At 43.2% G+C, this 20306-nt stretch overlaps 2 non-coding genes across 2 annotated transcripts; one reads left to right on the top strand and one right to left on the bottom strand.

Moving 5' to 3' along the window:
* The first annotated feature begins 9659 nt into the window (after nt 1-9659).
* On the top strand, nt 9660-9731 carry trnav-uac (transfer RNA valine (anticodon UAC)). The gene has a single exon. It is a non-coding gene; the product is annotated as a tRNA-Val (tRNA).
* A 9408-nt stretch (nt 9732-19139) lies between these two features.
* Nucleotides 19140-19212, bottom strand: trnav-aac (transfer RNA valine (anticodon AAC)). Its single transcript has one exon. It is a non-coding gene; the product is annotated as a tRNA-Val (tRNA).
* Nucleotides 19213-20306: the final 1094 nt, after the last annotated feature.

Genomic DNA, 20306 nt, shown 5'->3' with positions numbered 1-20306 from the left:
AGGCTGAGGGAGGACCTGATTGAGGTATACAAAATTACTTGGAGCATAGATAGGGTAGATAGAAATGAACTTTTCCCCTTAGTTGAGGGGTCAGTAACCAGGGGGCATAGTTTCAAGGTAAGGGGCAGGAGATTTAGAGGGGATTTGAGAAAAACTTTTTCACCCAGAGGGTGGTTGGAATCTGGAACTCACTGCATAAAGGTGTGGTAGAGGCAGGAGCCCTCACAACATTCAAGAAGCATTTAGATGAGCACTTGAATCCCCATAGCATACAAGGATACAGACTAACTGCTGGAAAATGGGATTAGAATAGAGAGGGCTTGATGGCTGGCGTGGCCACGATGTGCCGAAGGGCCTCTTTCTGTGCTGCAAAACTGAATGACTCTATGAGTTGGTGACTTAGTTTGAGCAGCTGTCATTTTTGGAGGGGCTGTATTCGTTTGAGGTGCTGAATTAGTTTTAGGTATTTTATCAGTTTCAGATTCTTTGTAAGTTTGATGTGTTGTATTAGTTTGAGAAGCTACATCCATTTGAGATGTTGCAATTTGTTACTGTTATCCATAAGAATTTACTGTTCCAGTTAATATCTGGGGCAGGAAATCATGTTGAGCGAAAGGAACCAGTTTTTCTGACAAGGCAACATGTAAGGAAGGAGTGTCGTTAGGAGATAAGGGAATTGATACTCTGGTAACAAAGTCGGGTAATAAGAAGAGAAAATGCTGGAAACACTCAGCAGGTCAGGCAGCATCTGTGGAGAGAGAAACAGAGTTAACATTTCTGGTCGATGACCTTCCATCAGAAGTTTGCTGTTGCGTTAGGTAACACTATTAAACGTGCACATTATCACGTAGAAGAGGTGAGGAAAAGATATAAAAGTGACGTTTGCAACAGATACTTTAGAATCCAATAAATGTTTGACAAACTTGTATATCGAACTTGAAAATATAATGTATTTGAATTCTCCGGCCAAAATTCGCAATGATTTGTCTAAATGCTGTTGTTAATTATATGACTATTTATTGCATGCTTAATAACTCTGACATTTAATGTTGGGAACCCTTTTAGTGCACTGCGCATTTTCCAGCTTTGCTTGGAGCACCGTTCCCTTAAATCCATCGCTCACAGGGACAGTTCCATTCAGCATATCTTTTTCTCTGGCCCTTGGTGAAATTTCATTGATTGAACGTGGTGCGTCTCTACCCCAAGCTCGTCACCGACTCGGTAACCGCTGCAAAGCAACCAAACTCTGCTCCTGTGAGATGGAAGCCCAGGTGCTGTTTCAAACTCGAGTGCAGTTACAAGCAGAACTCATTGAAACAAAGTCCAAGTCATTGAGGCGTCTGATTCTTTGCACCGAACTCCTTCACAAAGAGTTCAGATTCATTTGAGGGCGTTTTGGGCAAATCTTTCCCCACATTACAACACTTCACAGTTACTTCAATAGTTGTAAAGCGCTTTGGGATGTCCTGAGTTCGTGAAAAGTGCTTATTACAGCAAAGCTTTCATTGCAACAGTTTCAACTACATTTCAAAATCCACGGGCAAAATTAAGGCTCGTCCGGGGTCTCTCACAAATTTCAACCAATAACCCCGAAGCGAGAATCATTACCCGAGCGGTTGGCTAGTATTAGTGGAGATAAGAGATTACCATTGTAAAAACACTTATTGTGTGTGGCTATTCTTCATGAGCAGAGCATTTGAGACCGCTACAGTGTCTTTGCCTTTTTGACCTGTCTTCTGAAGCGCTGCCCGGTCCCACTCCTACAGTTAATGAGCTGTTAGGACGTTAAGATATCCGGGATGCAGGAGGCCACGCCAGGCGCAGCAGAGGAGTCCCGGCATTAGTTATATGTGGAAACAGTACCTTTCCCCTTCTCTCTTCCTCTTGTCAATATCCCTGTTCATTTATTTATCTATTTATTTCCCCTGTCTCAGTTTCCTGAACCATAACATGGTGGGGGACATTTTTGGAGACGAGCTTTTTTTGTTATTAATTGAAAGAACACCCAGCCGGACCGATTGAAACTGTAATTTTAATCATGTCTCTGACCATGTGTTTTTCTATTAATCTGTGTTGTTCTGCTTCCACATTCTCAGTGTGAAAATTCCGAGCCTCAATTTTTAAATAAAATAAGTCCCACCTCTTCAAGTAGCGACACGCGAGGGGGTCATTCCCTAAATCAGCGCCAAATTTCCCCAAATCCTCCTTACAGTACCGCAACCCAAACTGTGTCCTATATGGGATATATAAATGAGAATTATTTCACTCACTGTAACGCTGCCATTTGAATGGCATAATTCGCCTCTCAATGCGTTTTTTATTTATACTTAAGCAAACATGTAAATTATTCCACTTTTCATATTTACTAAATTTGAATGGGGAAAATGCATTAAATTGCCTGTCGCCACTTTCGAACCGTTGAGTTTTCGTGTGTCTCCCACTGCACATCGGAATCCCTCCAGCACTCCGTGCATTGCATTGTAACAACTCAATAGGAAAAGGACGATGCCATTCAGCCCCTCAAGCCTTATACATAGGAACAGGAGGAGGCTGTTCAGCCCCTTGCGACTGGTCCACTATTCAATCAGTCTGGTCTGTATCTTCACTCCATCCACCCGCGTTGCTTCCATAACCCTTAATACCCTTACCCAATAAAACTCGATCGACAGTAGCGGCAATCTTGAGCCTGAAACAAGCTCCACTCCCGGATCCAGACAGACAAGGCTTCTTACTGACGGCCACCCTGCAGATTAATGATTTACATTTGTGAACTTCAGGGATTTAAAATGGAACAAAAGATGAAATGGGCCTCAGTGTGGATCAGTTTTCTCTCACTCAAAGTTATCTGATTAGCGAAGTGAAATAAAGAACAATTAAAGAATAAGGGAGAAGCAGCTGTAGCACTTTTCCAGGAGATTAAACTCTCCTCTGATTGTTTGCCACAGCAAGTTTCACAATTTATGTTTACACCCGGGCTCGAACGTGATAACCGCTACACTGAGGGAACCGCCGGCTCTATATTATTAGCAGAGAGGAAACTGACTTAGTGAACTCCCTCTGTGCTGATCGGTAATGTGTTGCCCCACTTTAAACAACTTCTGTCCCACACTGAATGCTCTCAGTCCTTCTCCTCCGCTGCCCTTTACAAAAAAATGTCACAGATTCCCTCTCACACCCCTAACGTGTTCTCTTCCACACCCTCACAGTGGGGCTACTGAGTCTCCTCGTGTCTCCCCGCGATCAGCGATCAAACCCAGTTTGTAAAATTAAACCGGGAACAAGTGTCCCTCAAAGAGAGTCTGTAAGTTAAATCTGTAACAGATTCTAATGGGTTCATTAACTGTGATTAAAGCAATTATTAGTCGGCTCTCAGTCTTGAATTATAGTTATGCAATGAACTGTTCCCAAATTTTTTGTCACGAGGAGTTCCTTGAATGGGAATTGAAATCGGGCGAGAGCCAGTCGAACATCAGGGACCAGCTATGATATTTATGTATATATATCAACCTGAATATGTGTAGAAAGTTGTTTAGACCTCATGACGCAATGGTAGCTCATCTGACTCCAAATTAGAAGGCTTCTTTTGCAATCACCAATGAAGAACAGATGACCATAATTTGCAGAATGAAAGAAAGGCGAATCACACTTCAATAACACATTTTGCCCTTTCGCGTTTGAAGCGAACGTGATAACCGCTACACCACAGAAACCTCTGCTTCACTATTCACAGAGAATAGAATAAATAGTGAACAAAATATCCCACGGTGCTCATTTTCAGATTCGACGCAGCCTGATTTTAAATATTATGTGTTACTCGTATTAGTGCCTTTAATTAACGTTTGTACCGTCTGACTCCCGTTCATGTCTCTTCTTCCTCTGTTGATAAAGAAAGGAGGGCTGATGTTGACCAGACTGCACTGCGGCTGATTTTGTGAGCTCATCCTTTATATTGAGTGATGCTGTTTAAGGTGAACCAATTAACACAGAGGAAGTTCACTAGTCAGTTTACTTCTGTTAAACATATGCATACAGCGGTTCCCGTAGTGTAGTGGTTATCACGTTCGCTTTACATGCACAACGTCCCCAGTTCGAGCCTGGGTGGGGAACGATATGTCTAATAATTGCTGTGAATGAATAACCAGCGTGTTTATTCTGTATAATTAATGACTGATTGGAAAGGGAAAATGTTGGGAATTCTCAGGAGATTGGGCAGTATCTGTGGGTAAGTATATAGAGTTAACATTTCAAGTTGATTAAACTGCGTTTTAACTGGGACACGTGAGAGGTGTATGGCTAGTTTATTCTCTTGTCAATAGGGCTGCAGCGGCTTCTCAATTGTCCTTTATTTCACTAGACACCGTTGAGTGAGAGAAAACTGTGCTAGAGAGAGGCCCATTTCATATTTTGATCACTTCTAAACACTTGAATCTCTGAAGCCCTAAAGTTCAGAAATGTAATTCTTTAATCTCCAGGATGGCCGTCAGTAAAAAGCGTTTTGTGTCTGGATCCGGGAGTGCAGCTGGTTTCAGGCTCAAGATTGCCGCTAACGTTGATAGCTTTTTGTTGGTTAAGGGTATTAGGGGTTACGGAAACAAAGCGGGTAGATGGAGTGAAGATACAGACCAGTCCTGATCTAATTGAATGGTGCAACAGACTCGAGGGGCTGAATGGCCTCCTCCTGTTCCTATGGAGTCGCTGCAATGCAATGCTGGAGGGTTTCCAGTGTGTAGTGGTTATCGCATTCCGCTAACACACGAAAAATCAACCTTTTCAAAGTGAGTAGAAGCAATTTCACAGAAATCACACAGTGCAGATAGAGGCCATTTCGGCCCATCGAGCCTGCACCGACACATATCCCACGCGATCCCCATAACCCCTACACCAACACCAACACATATCCCACCCTATTCCCATAACCCCACATATTTAATCCCCCTAACACTAAGGGTAAATTTATCATAGCCAATCAACCTAACCCGCACATCTTTGGACTGTGGGAGGAAACCGGAGCACCCGGAGAAAACCCACGCAAACACAGGGAGAATGTGCAAACTCCACACAGACAGTCGCCTGAGGCCGGATTCGAACCCGGGTCCCTGGTGCTGTGAGGCAACAGTGCTAACCACTATGCCACCGTGTCTGCGGAACACCTCTGTTCATTCCGTAAGGAGACCCCAAGCTTCCGGTCGCCTGTCACTTTAATTCACCACTCCACTCTCACTCAGACTTCGCTGTCCTCGGCCTCTTGCTTTGTTCCACTGAAGCTCAGCGTAAGCTCGAGGAACAGCACCTCATCTTTCGATTAGGCACTTTACAGCCTTCCGGACTCAATATCGAGTTCAACAACTTCAGATCATTACCTCGGCCCCTATCATATATATATATATTTTATCCACACTTTGTTTGGCCTTTTATTCTCCCCTCCCACATGGCAGCTGTCCATCATTCTGGCAATTCACACTTCAACTAAATCCATCCTTTCTTCCTTAACCTCACCCATTACCACCTCCTCTTGCCTTGAATATCTCTCAATGTCTCTCAATGTCTCTTATTGTCTCCCGCCTTCTATCCTATCACTGACCTTCCCTGTTGTTCTTTCATACCCTCCGCCTTTTCCCAGCCCCTAAGCTTGCTTTAAAATCTATTCAATTTCTTGTTTTTTTTCCAGTTCTGATGAAAGGTCTTCGACTCTGTTTCTTTCTCCACGGATGCTGCCTGGCCTGCGGAATTTTTCCAGCATTTTCAGTTGTTAGTTCGGAATTCCAGCAACCGCAGTATTTCGCTAAAAAGCCAATTTAATGCCTTTTCTCCATTCAAGTTTAGTAAATATGAAAACTGGAATAATTTGCATGTTTGGTTCAGTATAAATAAAATAGGCATTGACAGGTGAATTTTGCCATTCAAATGGTAACGTTACAGTGAGTGGAGTAATTCTCAATGATATTTCCCATATAGGACACAGTTTTTGTTGCGGTCCTTTAAGGAGGATTTTGGGAAAGTTGGCGTTGATTTAGGGAATCTCCACTCGCGTGTCAATAACATAAGAGGTGGGCATAATTTTATTTAAAAATTGAGGCTGGGAACTTTCTCATTGAGAATGTGGAAGCAGAACAACACAGATTATTAGTAAAACACAACGTCAGCGACAGGATTCAAATTGAAGTTTCAATCGGTCCGTCTGGGTGTCCTTGCAACAAGTAATAAAAAAAGCGTTCTCTAAAAATATCCCCACCATGTTATGATGCAGGAAACTGAGAAGGGGGTAGAAATAGAGAAATAAAAGCACATGGATATAGAGAAGAGGAAGAGAGGAGGGAAAAATACTGTCTCCACGGAGAACTAATGCCGGGACCCCTCTGTTGCGCCTGGGGTGGGCTTCTGCAGCTTTGCAGCTCATTAACTGGAGGAGTGGGACCGGGCGGCGCTTCAGAAGACAGGTCGAAAAGGCAAAGAAACTGTCTCGGTCTCAAGTGCTCTGATCATTAAGAATAGCCACACACACAAAATGGTTTTACAATGGAGAGCTCCTCATTCGGCTAAGTTTCAACCGGCGCTCTCGGGGTCAGATTTTCGCTTCGGTAGTTGTTTAGATTTCCGAGAATTTCGCTTTTCAAATCCCAAACGAGCGCTCCTTTTGCACGTCATTTTAACTTGCAGTTGCATCTTTTGCAATCGCCATTAAATAACCGATTACCATAATTTATAGAATGAAAGAAAGGCGAAACACACTTCAATAACGCAATTTTGCCCTTTATAATAATGAACTGTTACCCATATCTCATTTTACACAATGTATTTTAGGAGTCTGGTTTAAAATGTTCATTGATTATGAAAACAGAAATCCGGGGCAACTTTTGTTAAAAGTAACAGGATTGGTCACTGCACAGAATAAAATCCTGGTAAATGCAATGTTGCTGCTCGGGGTTGAACCGAGGACTTTTCGCGTGTGAGCCGAACGTGACAACCGCTACACTACAAAAACCTCTGCTGCATTGGCTAAAGAGAATAGAATCAGTAGTGAACAACATTTCCCACGGTGCTCATTTTCAGATTCAAAGAAGTAAGCTTTTACATCAAGTGAAACAATTTTTCTGTGAAAAGATTTGGAAGTATGTGTTACTCGTATTAGTGCCTTTAATTAAAGATTGTGGCGTCTGACTCCCGTTCATGTCTCTTCTTCCTCTGTTGAATAAGAAAGGAGGGGCCGACGTTGACCAGACTGCACTGCGCCTGATATTTGTGAGCTCATTCTTTATATTGAGCGATGCTGTTTAAGGTGAACCAATCAGCACAGAGGGAGTTCACTGCTCAGTTCCCCTTTCTTAAAGATCTGCATACAGCGGTTCCCATAAGGTAGTGGTTATCACGTTTGCTTTACAAGCAAAAGGTCCCCGGTTGGTGTCCGGCCGGGAGCATTATGATTAAACTTGCTGTGGATGAACAACCAGCGGGTTTATTCCAAATGAATAAAGAAAACTGCTGTAAATCTGAAATAGAAACGGAAAAATCCTTGAAATTCGCAAGAGGTCAGGCAGTATCTATGGATAAAAAAAGAGAGTGATCGTTTCAGGTCGATTACCCTTCGCTAGAGCTGGGAAACGAGGGAGATGTACGGCGAGTTTATTCTCCTCTCAATTGGGCTAAAGAGGCTTTTTAATTGTAGTTTATTTCACTTCACTAATCAGATAGCTTTGAGTGAAAGAAAACTGACCCACAGTGAGGCCCATTTCATCTTTTATTCCCTTTTAATCCCTGGAATCTCCGATGCCCTGAAGTTCAGAAATGTAATTCATTAATCTGCAGGGTGGCCGTCAGTAAGAAGCCTTTTCTGTCTGGATCCGGGAGTGCAGCTGGTTTCAGGCTAAAGATTGTCGCCACTGTCGATAGATTTTTATTGGGTAAGGGTATTAAGGTTCACTGTAATAAAACGGGTAGATGGAGTGAAGATACAGACAGTCCTGATCTAAATGAATGGAGCAGCAGGCTCGAGGGGCTGAATGGCCTCCTCCTGTTCCTATGGAGTCGATGCAATGCAATGCACCCGAGTGCTGGAGTGTTTCCGGTGTGTAGTGGTTATCGCATTCCGCTAACACACGAAAAATCAACGGTTCGAAAGTGGGTAGAGGCAATTTAATGCCTTTTCTCCATTCAAGTTTAGTAAATATGAAACTGGAATCATTTGCATGTTTGGTTCAGTATAAATAAAATAGGCATTGACAGGCGAATTATGCCATTCAAAATGGCAGCGTCACAGTGAGTGAAGTAATTCTCAAAGATATTTCCCATGAAGGACACAGTTTCGGTTGCGGTGCTGTAAGGAGGATTTGGGGAATGTTGCCGTTGATTTAGGGATTCTCCCCTCGCGTGTTGCTAACATAAGATGTGGGTCTTATTTTATTTAAAAATTGAGGCTGGGAACTTTCTCATTGAGAATGTGGAAGCAGAACAACAGTGATTAATAGGATAACACAAGGTCAGCGACAGGATTCAAATTGCAGTTTAACTCGGACCATCTGGGTGTCCTTTCATTAAGTAATAAAAAAAGCGCATCTGTAAAAATGTCCGCACCATGTTATGATTCAGGAAACTGAGACGGGGATAGAAATAGAGAAATAAAAGCACATGGATATAGAGAAGAGGAAGGGGAAAATACTGTTTCCACGCAGAACTAATGCCGGGACTCCTCTGCAGCCCGGATACATTAACGCCCTAACAGCTCATTAACTGTAGGAGTGGGACCGGGCGGCGCTTCAGAAGACAGGTCGAAAAGGCAAAGACACTTTCTCGTCTAAATGCTCTGATCATGAAGAATAGCCACACACACAAATTATTTTATCAATGGTTAGCTCCTCACTCGGCTAGGTTTGAACCAGCGTTCTCGGGGTCCGATTTTCACTTCGGTGGTTGTTTAAATTTCCGAGAAGTCCGCGGTTCAAATCACAAAGGAGCGCTCGTTTTGCCGCCACTATTGGAAGTTGAATCTTTTGCAATCACCATTAAATAACCGATTACCACAATTTACAGAATGAAAGAAAGGCGAAACACACTTCAATAACGCATTTTGCCCTTTGTAAGTAATGAACCGTTTACCATATTTCATTTTGCACTTTGCATTTAAGGAGCCTCGTTTAAAATATTCATTGCTTATGAAAGCAGAAATCTGGGGCAACTTTTTTTTTAAATGAACAGGATTGGTAAATGCACAGCATAAACTGCTGGCGAATGTAACTTTTCCGCCAGCAGTCGAACCGGGTACTTGTCGCTTCTGACGTGAACGTGATAACCGCTACACTACGAAAAGCTATGCGTCACGACTTGCAGAGAATAGAATCAACAGTGAACAAAATATCACACGGTGCTCATTTTTAGATACAATGCAGTCAATGTTTACATCCAGTGAAATAACTTTTTAGTGAAATGATGTGGAAGTATGTGTTACTCGTATTTGTGCCTCTAATTAAATGTTGTGGCGTCTGACTCCCGTTCATGTCTGTTCTTCCTCTGTTGATAAAGAAAGGAGGGCTGTCGTTGACCAGACTGCACTGCGGCTGATTTTGTGAGCACATCCTTTATATTGAGTGATGCTATTTAAGGTGAACCAATCAGCACAGTGGGAGTTCACTGGTCAGTTCCCCTCTGTTGTAGCCTTGTGTACAGCCGTTCCCGTAGTGTAGTGGTTATCACGTTCGCTTTACACGCGAAAATTTCCGGTTCGAGCCCGGGCAGGAACATTATGTTTAAACTTGCTGTGGATGAACAGCCAGCGGGTTTGTTCCGAATGACAAAAGAAAATTGCTGTCAATCTGAAATAGAAACGGAAAATGCTGGAAATTATCAAGAGGTCAGGCAGTATCTGTGGATAAAAATACAGAGTGAACCTTTCAGATCAATTAACCATCGTTAGAACTGGGAATGGGAGAGATGTATGGTGAGATTATTCTCTTGTCAATAGGGCTAAGCGGCTTCTCTCTTATTCTTTAATTTTTCTTTATTTCACTTCACTAATCAGATACCTTTGAGTGAGCGAAAACTGACCCACAGTGAGGCCCATTTCATCTTTTGTTCCCTTTTATAACATGGAATCTCTGAATCCCTGAAGATCAGAAATGTAATCCATTAACCTGCCGGGGTACCGTTACTAACAAGCCTTTTCTCTCTGGATCCAGGAGTGCAGCTGGTTTCAGGCTCAAGATTGCCGCTGGTGTCGATAGATTTTTATTGGGTAAGGTGATTATGGGTTACGGATACAAAGTGCGTAGATGGAGTAAAGAAACAGACCAGACCTGATCTAATTGAATGCCGGAGCAGGCTCGAGTTGATGAATGGCCTCCTCCTGTTCCTATGGAGTCGATGCAATGCAATGCACCCGAGTGCTGTAGTGGTTATCGCATTCCGCCAACACACAAAAACTCAACGGTTCGAAAGTGGGTAGAGGCAATTTAATGCCTTTTACCCATTGAAGATTTGTAAATATGAAAACTGGAATAATTTGCATGTTTGTTTAAGTATAAATAAAATGGGCATTATCAGGCGAATTATGGCATTCAAATGGCAGTGTTACAGTGAGTGAAGTAATTCTCAATGATATTTCCCATATAGGACACAGTTTGGCTTGCGGCACTGTAAGGAGGAATTGGGGAAATGTGTCGCTTATTTAGGGAATCTCCCGCTTGCGTGTCACTATTTGTTGAGGTGGGCCTTACTTTACTTAAAAATTGAGGCTCGGAACTTTCTCATTGAGAATGTGGAAGCAGAACAACACAGATTAATCGGAAAACTCGGTCAGCGACAGGATTCAAATTGCAGTTTCAATCGGTCCGTCTGGGTGTCCTTTCAATAAGTAACAAAGAAAGTGCGTCTCCAAAAATGACAGCACCATGTTATGATTCAGGAAACTGAGGCAGTGGGAATAACTATAGAAATCAAAACACAAGGATATAGAGAAGAGGATGAGAGAAGGGGAAAATACTGTTTGCTCGCAGAACTAATGCAGAGACTCCTCTGCTGCGCCTGGGGTGGCCTCCTGTAGCCAGGATACATTAACGTCCTAACAGCTCATTTAGAATAGCCACATACTAGATGGTTTTACAATGGTTACCTCCTCACTCGGCTAGGTTTGAACTGGCGTTCTCGGCGTCCGATTTTCGCTTCGGTGGTTGTTTAAATTTCTGAGAAATCCGCAGTTCAAATCACAAACGAGTCCTCATTTTGCCACCACTATTGGACTTGCAGTTGAATTTTTTAGAATCACCATTAAATAAACGATTACCATAATTTACAGAGTGAAAGAAAGGCGAAACACACTTCAATACGCATTTTGCCCTTTGTATATGATCTGTTACCCATATCTCATTTTACACAACTTATTTTAGTAGTCTTGTTTAAAATGTTCATTGCTTATGAAAGCAGAAATCTGGGGCAACTTTTGTTAAAATTAACAGGACTGGTCAATGCACAGAATAAAATCCTAAGAAAGGGAATGTTTCCACCGGGCTCGAACCGGAGACCTTTCTTGTGTAGGGGAAACGTGATAATCGCTACACAACAGAAACCTCTCCATCGCTGCTCACAGAGCATAGAATCAATCGTGAACAAAATATCCCATGTTGCTCATTTTCAGATTGAACGCAGTCAGCTTTTACACCAAGTGAAATAATTTTTCAGTGAAACGATTTGGAAGTATGTGTTACTCGTATTTGTGCCTTTATTAACGTTTGTGGCGTCTGATTCCCGTTCATGTCTCTTCTTCCTGTGTTGAATAGGAAAAGAGGGTTTGACCTTGACCAGACTGCACCTGATATTTGGGCGCTCACCCTTTATATTGCCCCAGAAATTCGGGTCTCCGCGGGTGTGTACGCACGGGGTGCTCACCCGTAAGCCCAATGGAAGTGCCGGATTCATGCATGCACTGCGTATGCGCGGGAAACCGGCACTTCCGGTCCCTTGAAAGAAGGAGTTCAGAGGTCAAACACGTGTGCGGGAGAGGCTGTGCGTGCGCATCAAACAGGTTTTCCCAGGAGGCCAAGTCTCCAGAAGTTACACATTTAAAAAGCAATCGCAAGGCCTGCTTTTTACAAGGTAAGTGCTGAATTAATTAAAATTAAAACATTTTTTCCACAGGTTTATTATTTATAAATACTTTAAAGAAAGGAAAGGTAATATTTAGCCCCGTTAGAAAATGTAATTCATTTTTTTTAAATTTAAATTATTGTTTAAAATAGTTATTTCATGTAATTTATAGTTTATTTAAAAAATGTGCTTTAAAAAAAATTTATTTGAAGATTTAGTGATGTTTTGGGGCCGTAGTATTTATAAGTTTTGACAGCTCTTCCTGTCAATCTTATGAATGGAGCATTCCCTGCTCCGATTGGCTCCCCATGGCCCACGTGATCCTGGGGGCTGCATCGAACTAACTGCACCCCTGGGATACGCAAGAACTGTGCGCCAGCAGTTGGAGGAGGCCCAGGATCAGAATTCCACGGGGGCCCACAAGGTAAGTGCAGATCAGGGGCTTAAACCCGCGGGAAGCCCCCCGACCCGAATTTCTGGGCCATTGAGTGATGCTGCTTAAGGTGAACCAATCAGCACAGAGTCAGTTCCCCTCAGTTGATGATTTGTACATAGTGGTTACTGTAGTGTAGTGATTATCACGTTCGCTTTACACGGGAAAGGTGCCTGGGCAGGAATAGCCAGAAAGTAGGTAGAGGTCCAGTAAAGTCTATCTGCAACTTCTCCCATGGGCCTCTTGGTCTCGGCTGATGTCCCCACTTTACCTTGATGGGTTTTCCGATGTTATACTCTGCACATATGGGGCAATGTCTACAGAATCTGTCCACAGCTTGTTTCATTCTGGGCCACCACCAGCATCGCTGGAGGCTGTTCGACATATTGGATATACCTGTATGTGTCTACCATGGTACATTTTCATTAATTCTTCTTTTATACAGCTTGGTGCACATATTTGCTGCTCTTTCCTCCATATTCTCCCCGCCATTTCTCTTGCGCCCCTCGCTCCCATAGCTGCTTCTCCTCCTGGGATATGTCCTTATGTATTTTGGATATGTCTATATTCTCTGGCAATGCAATTATAGCAGCTTTGTCTATCTGTGTTTCTGGTTATGTGTTGCTCCTGCTTGGCGCTGCAATCTGTTGCTCTATCACGTTTCTGGCTGCATGATCTGCGGCTCTATTTCCCTTTGCTGTGGGGGAATTCCCTCGCTGATGGGCTTTTACCTTTACTACTGCTGTTTCAGTGATTAACCCTGAAGCGGCTACCAAATTCTTTACTAAGTCTTCATGCTGTATGGGTTTGCCCCCCGCAGTGATGTACCCCCTTCTACTCCAGGATGCCATATAATCATGTACTATGCCAAAAGCATAGCGGCTATCGGTATAAATGTTTACCCATTTACCTTCTGCCAATGTTAATGCCTCTTTCAATGCTGTTAGCTTGGTAACTTGTGCTGAACTATCCCCGGTAATCTTCCTTCCCTCTGGACGGTGCCGTCTCCCTTCACCACAGCCCAACCTGTTCGTGGTGTACCATTAACATATTTACGGGACCCGTCCACATATAGCTCTAAGTTTGCCTCTGTCAAAGATAATTCCCTGGTCCTGTCTACATACTCTAATTCCTCTTCACTGGTGCAACAGTGATTCTCTCCTTCCATTCCCATCATAGCTGCGGGGTTCTGGCTCATGTCTCTAACTATCTGTATAGATTTATCTTTGGGTAACAAGACAGCCTCCCAAGCAGCCTTCCGGACGTTTGAGGTGGTGCTGCAATTAGTTTACAAGATAACTTCCATTTATCTAATCATAATTTTCCTTTTATTACTGTGGGGAAATATTAACTTAACATTAAGAAACTTAAATTTAATAATGTCCAATATCTTTAAATTTTATTCAGTAATACTGAAGTTATTGCTTGGTGAACTTAAACAGCTGTCAGTGGAAAGGGTTAACTTCTTTCCAGGCTTTTGAAGGTGGAGCAAAACATTATTGCGTCACTTCACGTAACTTAAAAAAAAACATTCCCAATCGAAACAGACAGTTGGGTTTTCACACTTTAACTAAACATGAACACTTGGGCTTCATTGGTCAGATTCCCTTTCTCAGTTGTCCACTTAGCTGCCTCGTCTGCACATCCATTGCTCTGTTGGTGTCAGTCAGTAATCTTCTTGTGTGCTTTAATATATTATTGTGCACTTTTGGGGTAGGAGAGAGGCTCCTACTAATTCCTTGATTATATTCTCGTGTCTTATGGGTCCTCCTCCTGATGTCATAATTCCTCGCCTACTCCAGGCTACCATGTAATCAGGCACAACCCCAAAGGCATACCGACTATCTGTATATGTTTACACTTTTTCCTTTGGCTAACCTCAGGGCTTCGGTGAGAGCCAGCAAGTCTGCTAACTGAGCCGATAGGTTTCCTTCTAGCCAACATTCCCTTTTAACCTGTCCGTTGCCATTGTAATGATTCTCACTGTGGCAGTTATAGATGTGGAATGGCCTATTCTGGTCTGGTAATCCCAGGGCAGGAGCACTTATGAGGGCTTGTTTCACTTTACAAAAGCTGTTTCTTGGTCGGGGCCCCAGTCCACCAGCTCATCGGATGTTTTCCCCCCTTTGATCAAATCCTGTATAGGCTGGGCCATTTCTGCATATTCTAGGAAAATGTTCCGGCAATAATTAAATAACCCTAATATTTGCTTGACCCCCTCCCCTCTCTGGTGCAGTCCCTTCCTGCTGCCATCTCTAGCTGCTTGTAAGTACGGGACTGTGAAAAATCAAAGAACGCAGCCAGTGATTGCGTGCTGCTCACCTTGGTCCTAGTGCGCCTCCCATCTGTCTTTCGGCATTTGTCTCTTCTCTTGTGTTATTATGTATCCTAGGTAGATTTCTTCGTCCTTCCCTACGTGTAACTTTCTAGGGTTTAAATTAAATCCCGCATTCTGTAGGGCTCCCAGTACCATAGTCAATCAAATGTTGTAGAGGACCTGCCACTATTGGATGTTCTTGCAGAGTGGAGTTATCTTCTTCAATTTGGACAAAACCAATTTACACCAACCAGAATTTCACCGTGGCCACAATGAAAGTCTGGGTTTAATGGGTTAATTTACCGCATAACTCCAAGGTTAAATCTTAGATTGAAACTTAATCTTTTGTTAAACAAACTTTTTGTTCTTCTCATTTTTTTTACACACCAGCTTAACTTAAATTAGTTCAAAGTTTTTGTTCCAATTCTGGGGGCACAATCTTATTCACACATTCTGGAAACTTCCAAAATCCAAGACAAGACAAAAGGGTTAAATGCTTTTTTTTAAACACAGAGAAGTGGGTGGACATAAAACACACAACAGACATTTTTCTTTTTTTTTTAAGAACAAACTTTCAGACAAAGGAATATTGTAACTTCTTAAACCTCCATAGTCAGGAAAACTTTCACACTTTAACACAAACTAAAATTCCAGCATATTGTTAAGGTTCCTTTCACTCAGCAAATCTTGTGTTTTATTTGTCTCGGTACAGATGTTAATAACTTCCACGTTGGTAAAGCTTTAAGTTTATCTTTTATTTCCATTTTAAATTGGTGACTCAGCAACTTTCCCTGGCTTTCCAAATCCCTGTTTTTTTTTCCTTCCTTTGCTGACTTTTGAAATTGGTTAGCCTGCAAATTAGATCTTTTTCCTTCTTTATCTCTCCATTTTGTTTCGATTCCTTACATTGTTTCTGGTAACAAGCTAAGATTGCCATTGCCCCTTTTCCCTCATAATCTTTGCTTTGTCCCCTCCACCAAGCCCTTTGGCTCAATGCACTGTCTTCGGGATCCCACCCTTTCTTTTTCATAGTTTTGATAAGTTTTTGATCTTTGTCTGCTACATAGCGAGTGACGGAGTCGGGATCTCACCAAAGGGATGGTCCCTCCTCCTTTATCTGTGCATCCTTTTTAGGCATTCTATATAGTTTCTGACTTACTTCACAATAGTTCTTATGTTACCCTATCATTCACCCACACACACTTACTTTGCGCACACTCACTCGACACGGGATCATGATCCTGTGGTGTTGATAGTTCCCTACACCTACTTGATCCTGGCCGCTACGTGGGACTACATCCTCTTAACTCAGGCTCAGGCTAGGTGTTTGAAATAGTCCACCACCCTTGTCCGTGTCGATCACCCCGTGACTCCCAAGGATCCAATATTTGCTGCCTTCCTGGCACAGAGGATTTTGCTGCCTCCACGGCTTAGAGGATTTGCCGCCTTCCCAGCTTATTTAGAGGATTTTGCCACCTCCCCACATAGATTCATTCCTTTACTGAGGTTGTTCCACCTCCCGGCTTAAGAGGATTTTCCCGCCCTCTGTGTTAGGGGATTTTGCCGCCCCCACCGGCCTTTTCTCAAGACCGCACCAGTTCCTCCTAGTCTGTTTCTTTTAGTTCTTATTTCACTGACTTTCTGAATCTTACAGCATATCTGAATCCTACCATGGGGTGGCAAGGTAAAATGTACTCACCCTTCTCAGCCGAACGATACTGCGACTTGGAGAGGTTTGGTGATCCTGCCGACTACGCCAATTGTTGTAGGTGTTCTGCAGACCAAGTAATATGCAAGGTCGATGCTCACACCATCCCCGGAAAAGATGACAAAATTGGAGTTATGTTTCAAAACGGTCTTTACTCGCAGGCCTGGGGAGAACCTTTCAGGTCACTTTCTGAATCTGACTCCACTGATACCAAGCAACGTTCACAATTGTATAAAAATCAAACCCCTGCCCTAGGGGCAGGTGCAAAGCTTATCAGCATATACAGATTAATTGCTAAATGGCAATTATAAACCATGACATTTAATCCTTCATACCGCCTACAAATTCACAGGCCTATTATCAGTTGGTCCCGTGGCCTTCTATGACTGTGGCCTAATTTTAATCTATTGCTTTACAACCGTCCATTTGTCTCTGGCCGGTGGTTTGCTCGTTACATGTTTTCTTAAGATAACAGTCCTCGTTCAATATCTGCAAAGCACAGACTCTGACCTTCTCTCAGGTTACTTCTGCAAAGCAAGAACATTCTGATTAGTCCCACCATACTTTGATGTAATGGAACCCTGTTGTGAGTTTATGAACGAATGAATTCTTAGGTATGTTATCTTGTATATGTGCTGCCTCGCCTGGCCGAGGAGACATCCTCCCCAATCTTCCCACGAGTTGCTCTGCAGTTTAATTTCTCAGCATTTGAAGTCACTTAATCATGTTTTAAAAACTTAGCTGGGTAAATGCAATATACAGACCCATATATCGTTTAACTCAGGGTATGAATTAACACATTACCTCCACCTTGTACATTGATGCTACATTATACATATTCTAACATAAAAATGTATGTATAAATGTAATTTGGTTACTTCAGACACTGATGTTGAATCTCATTTATATCAAACTCTCCTTGAATTCTCTGCTGGGGGACACAAAGCTGGGGATCGCCTGTGAAATCAGCTTTAAAAAATTGAGACAACAGCCTCAGTCCCTCCTCTCTGTCTGTTGTTGCAGGAAGGCAGCTGATGGCTCCGTCCCAGGGGCTCCGCTCGGTCTTAGGCCTGTTAGTTTATTGCAGGCAGTGTATTACTGAGCCCCACAGAGTAGGAAGGGCCCAGGCACCATCCCCGGTCTGTGGTGTGTTACTCCATCTCAAGCAGTGTGTTACTGAGCCCCACAGAGTAGGAAGGGCCCAGGCTCCATCCCCAGCCTGTGGTGTGTTACACCATCTCAAGCACTGCGTTACTGAGCCCCACAGAGTAGGAAGGGCCCAGGCTCCATCCCCAGCCTGTGGTGTGTTACTCCATCTCAAGCAGTGTGTCACTGAGCCCCACAGGGTAGGAAGGGCCCAGACTTCATATCCAGCCTGTGCTGATGTTCTCACCCAGTAGAGGCATTCATAGCAGGGTGTGATCAGGATCCGTTCCCGGACTGCACTCAGTTTGCTGATCTCACCCAGAATCGTACTGAGCCCCACACAGATGGATGGCCCAAGGCTCCATTGCTGGCCTGTGGTAGATTCGTTGCTCTCATTCGGTGTGTTACTGCCCCCCATAAAAAGCAGAAAGGGCAGAGTCCCATCATTGGCCTGTGCTCTGGTGTATCTGATCCCCGGGGCACACAGTGAAGCGACCACGTGTATATCTGATCTCCACATTGATGAACAAATACAACAGCAAAAGAACTCGTGGGAAGATTCCAACAGTTGTGAGAAACCCAGACACCATGTTAATATCTCACCATCACCATTGGTTGATGCACCGATCTAATGGCCCAAAGCAGATTATCAAATCAATTTGTTTAGTGGATTTTGTTTCAGCGACTATTTCCATGTTCCGATAATGAATGTTACACTTCTTTAATTATGGACAAGTAAACAGAGTCTGGACAGTTCTTATCTTGCTCTTTGTGACCTGAGGTTTTATCGAAGAAAACTCCGGCTTTAGTATATGTTGTAATCATTTGTTTAGCATGTCTTTGTGGCGCAATGGTTAGCACGTTATGCTATTAACTGAAGGGTGGGTGGTTCGAGCCCACCCAGAGATGGCGCTTCACATTTTCAAAATGTGTATTTTGGCTCCAAGTTGATGGGATAAACTGTAACATTGGGTACAATGTCGGTGAGTATGACAACATCCATTGGGATCCAAGAAAGACATTTCGTAACATTTTCTTAATGTTGAGAGACTAATAGGAACATGAGGAGTCCATTCAGCCCCTCAGCCCTGTTCCTTCATTCAATTAGATTCTGGATAAACTGTATCTCAACTGCATTGGCCCGCCTTGGTTCCATATCGAGCTTCACCAGTTTGGAATGGTTTCATTTTTAGGTGTGCCTGGTGCCGCTCCTGGCCTGCTTTTCTACACATCTCATTGCCCGAGGTTTCGTCCCCTGGTTTGATGATAATGGTAGAGTGAGGGACCTGCCGGGCTAGGAGGCTACAGATTGTGGTTGAATTCAATTCTGCTGCTGCTGATGGTCCAGAGTTGCACAGAGAAAATACACGTGTTTTATGAGATATATTATTTTATTCATATTTAACCACACAATTAATACAACTTTTTCATATTAATTCAATTTTAATGGGGAATGTTTTATAAAATGTTTCCGCCCGGTATCTAACAGGGGACCTTTCGCGTGTTAGGCGAACATGATAACCACTACACTACGGAAACTCTGCTCCATGAGCTGTAGTAAGAACATCACAGAAGAGAACAGCGGTCTACAAATGCAGGTCATAGATTCATAGAGTTGCACAACACAGAAGGAGGGCATTCGGCCCATCAAGTCCATGCCGGTTCTCTGTGGAGCAATCCAGTCAGTCCCATTCCCCCGCTCTATCCCCGTAGTCCTGCAAGTTTATTTCCCTCAAGTGCCTATCCACTATCCACTTAACACTGAGTGTCTCCGCTTCCAACACTTCCATCGGCAGCAAATTCCAGGTCCTCACCACTCACTGCGTAAAAGGGTTTTTCCTCACATCCCCCTGTATCTCTTGCCCAAAATCTTAAATCTGTGTGCCCTATTCCTTACTGCTCAGTAGGCCACTGAGTGAGGAACTAAGGGACCACAGAGACAGAGAGGGAGAGTCAGAGACACACAGACAGAGGAAGCCATCGAGGAATTCAACACTCACCGCCATACTATCGAGGACCTGGTAGAGGAAGTAGTTATGCAGTGCTTGAGACAAATGCTCGAACACACACAGACACAGACATCTGTGGGTGCTCTCTTTGTGTCTGTATATCTCAGATATCCATCTGAGTTTCATGGAATGATGGAGGCTTGCAGCACAGTGGGAGGCCATTCGGCCCGTCGTTCCTGTGCAGTCTCACTGACAGAGCCATCGTGCTAAGTCCCAAACCCCAGCTTCTTGTGCGTAACCTTGTTATTCTTTTTTCTCCGTCACTCTCTCCCTCCTCCGTGTCCCACACAAAAGGGAGAGGCAAACTATACAAAGAAGGAAATGTTGCAGAAAGTTGTTATACATTTCTTCATATGCTACTACATCATTTAAAATTAATTTAATTAATTTTTTTTCCTCTTCAAAAAGGAGCCCAAAGGTTTAAAATTGGGGATGTTTAAAAGCATTCGCCCCGTCGGTGAATTGAACCCCAGTCCCCTGCTTGACAGGCAAGGATACTCACCACCATTCTAACGAGGAACTAACAGATACAGAGTCTGTCAGAGCAATAGTCCAGCTGTGAACAGAGTGAGAAAGAGTCAGAAGATATGGCCATAGAGGGAGAGAAAGAGACAAAGAGTGAGA

The sequence above is a fragment of the Somniosus microcephalus genome, unplaced genomic scaffold, assembly GCF_052327205.1.
Source record: "Somniosus microcephalus isolate GS21.2 unplaced genomic scaffold, FLI_Smic_1.0 scaffold82, whole genome shotgun sequence".
NCBI lineage: Eukaryota > Metazoa > Chordata > Chondrichthyes > Squaliformes > Somniosidae > Somniosus > Somniosus microcephalus.
Note: the sequence above shows the minus strand (reverse complement) of the source record. Positions and strands in the feature narration are given on the sequence as shown.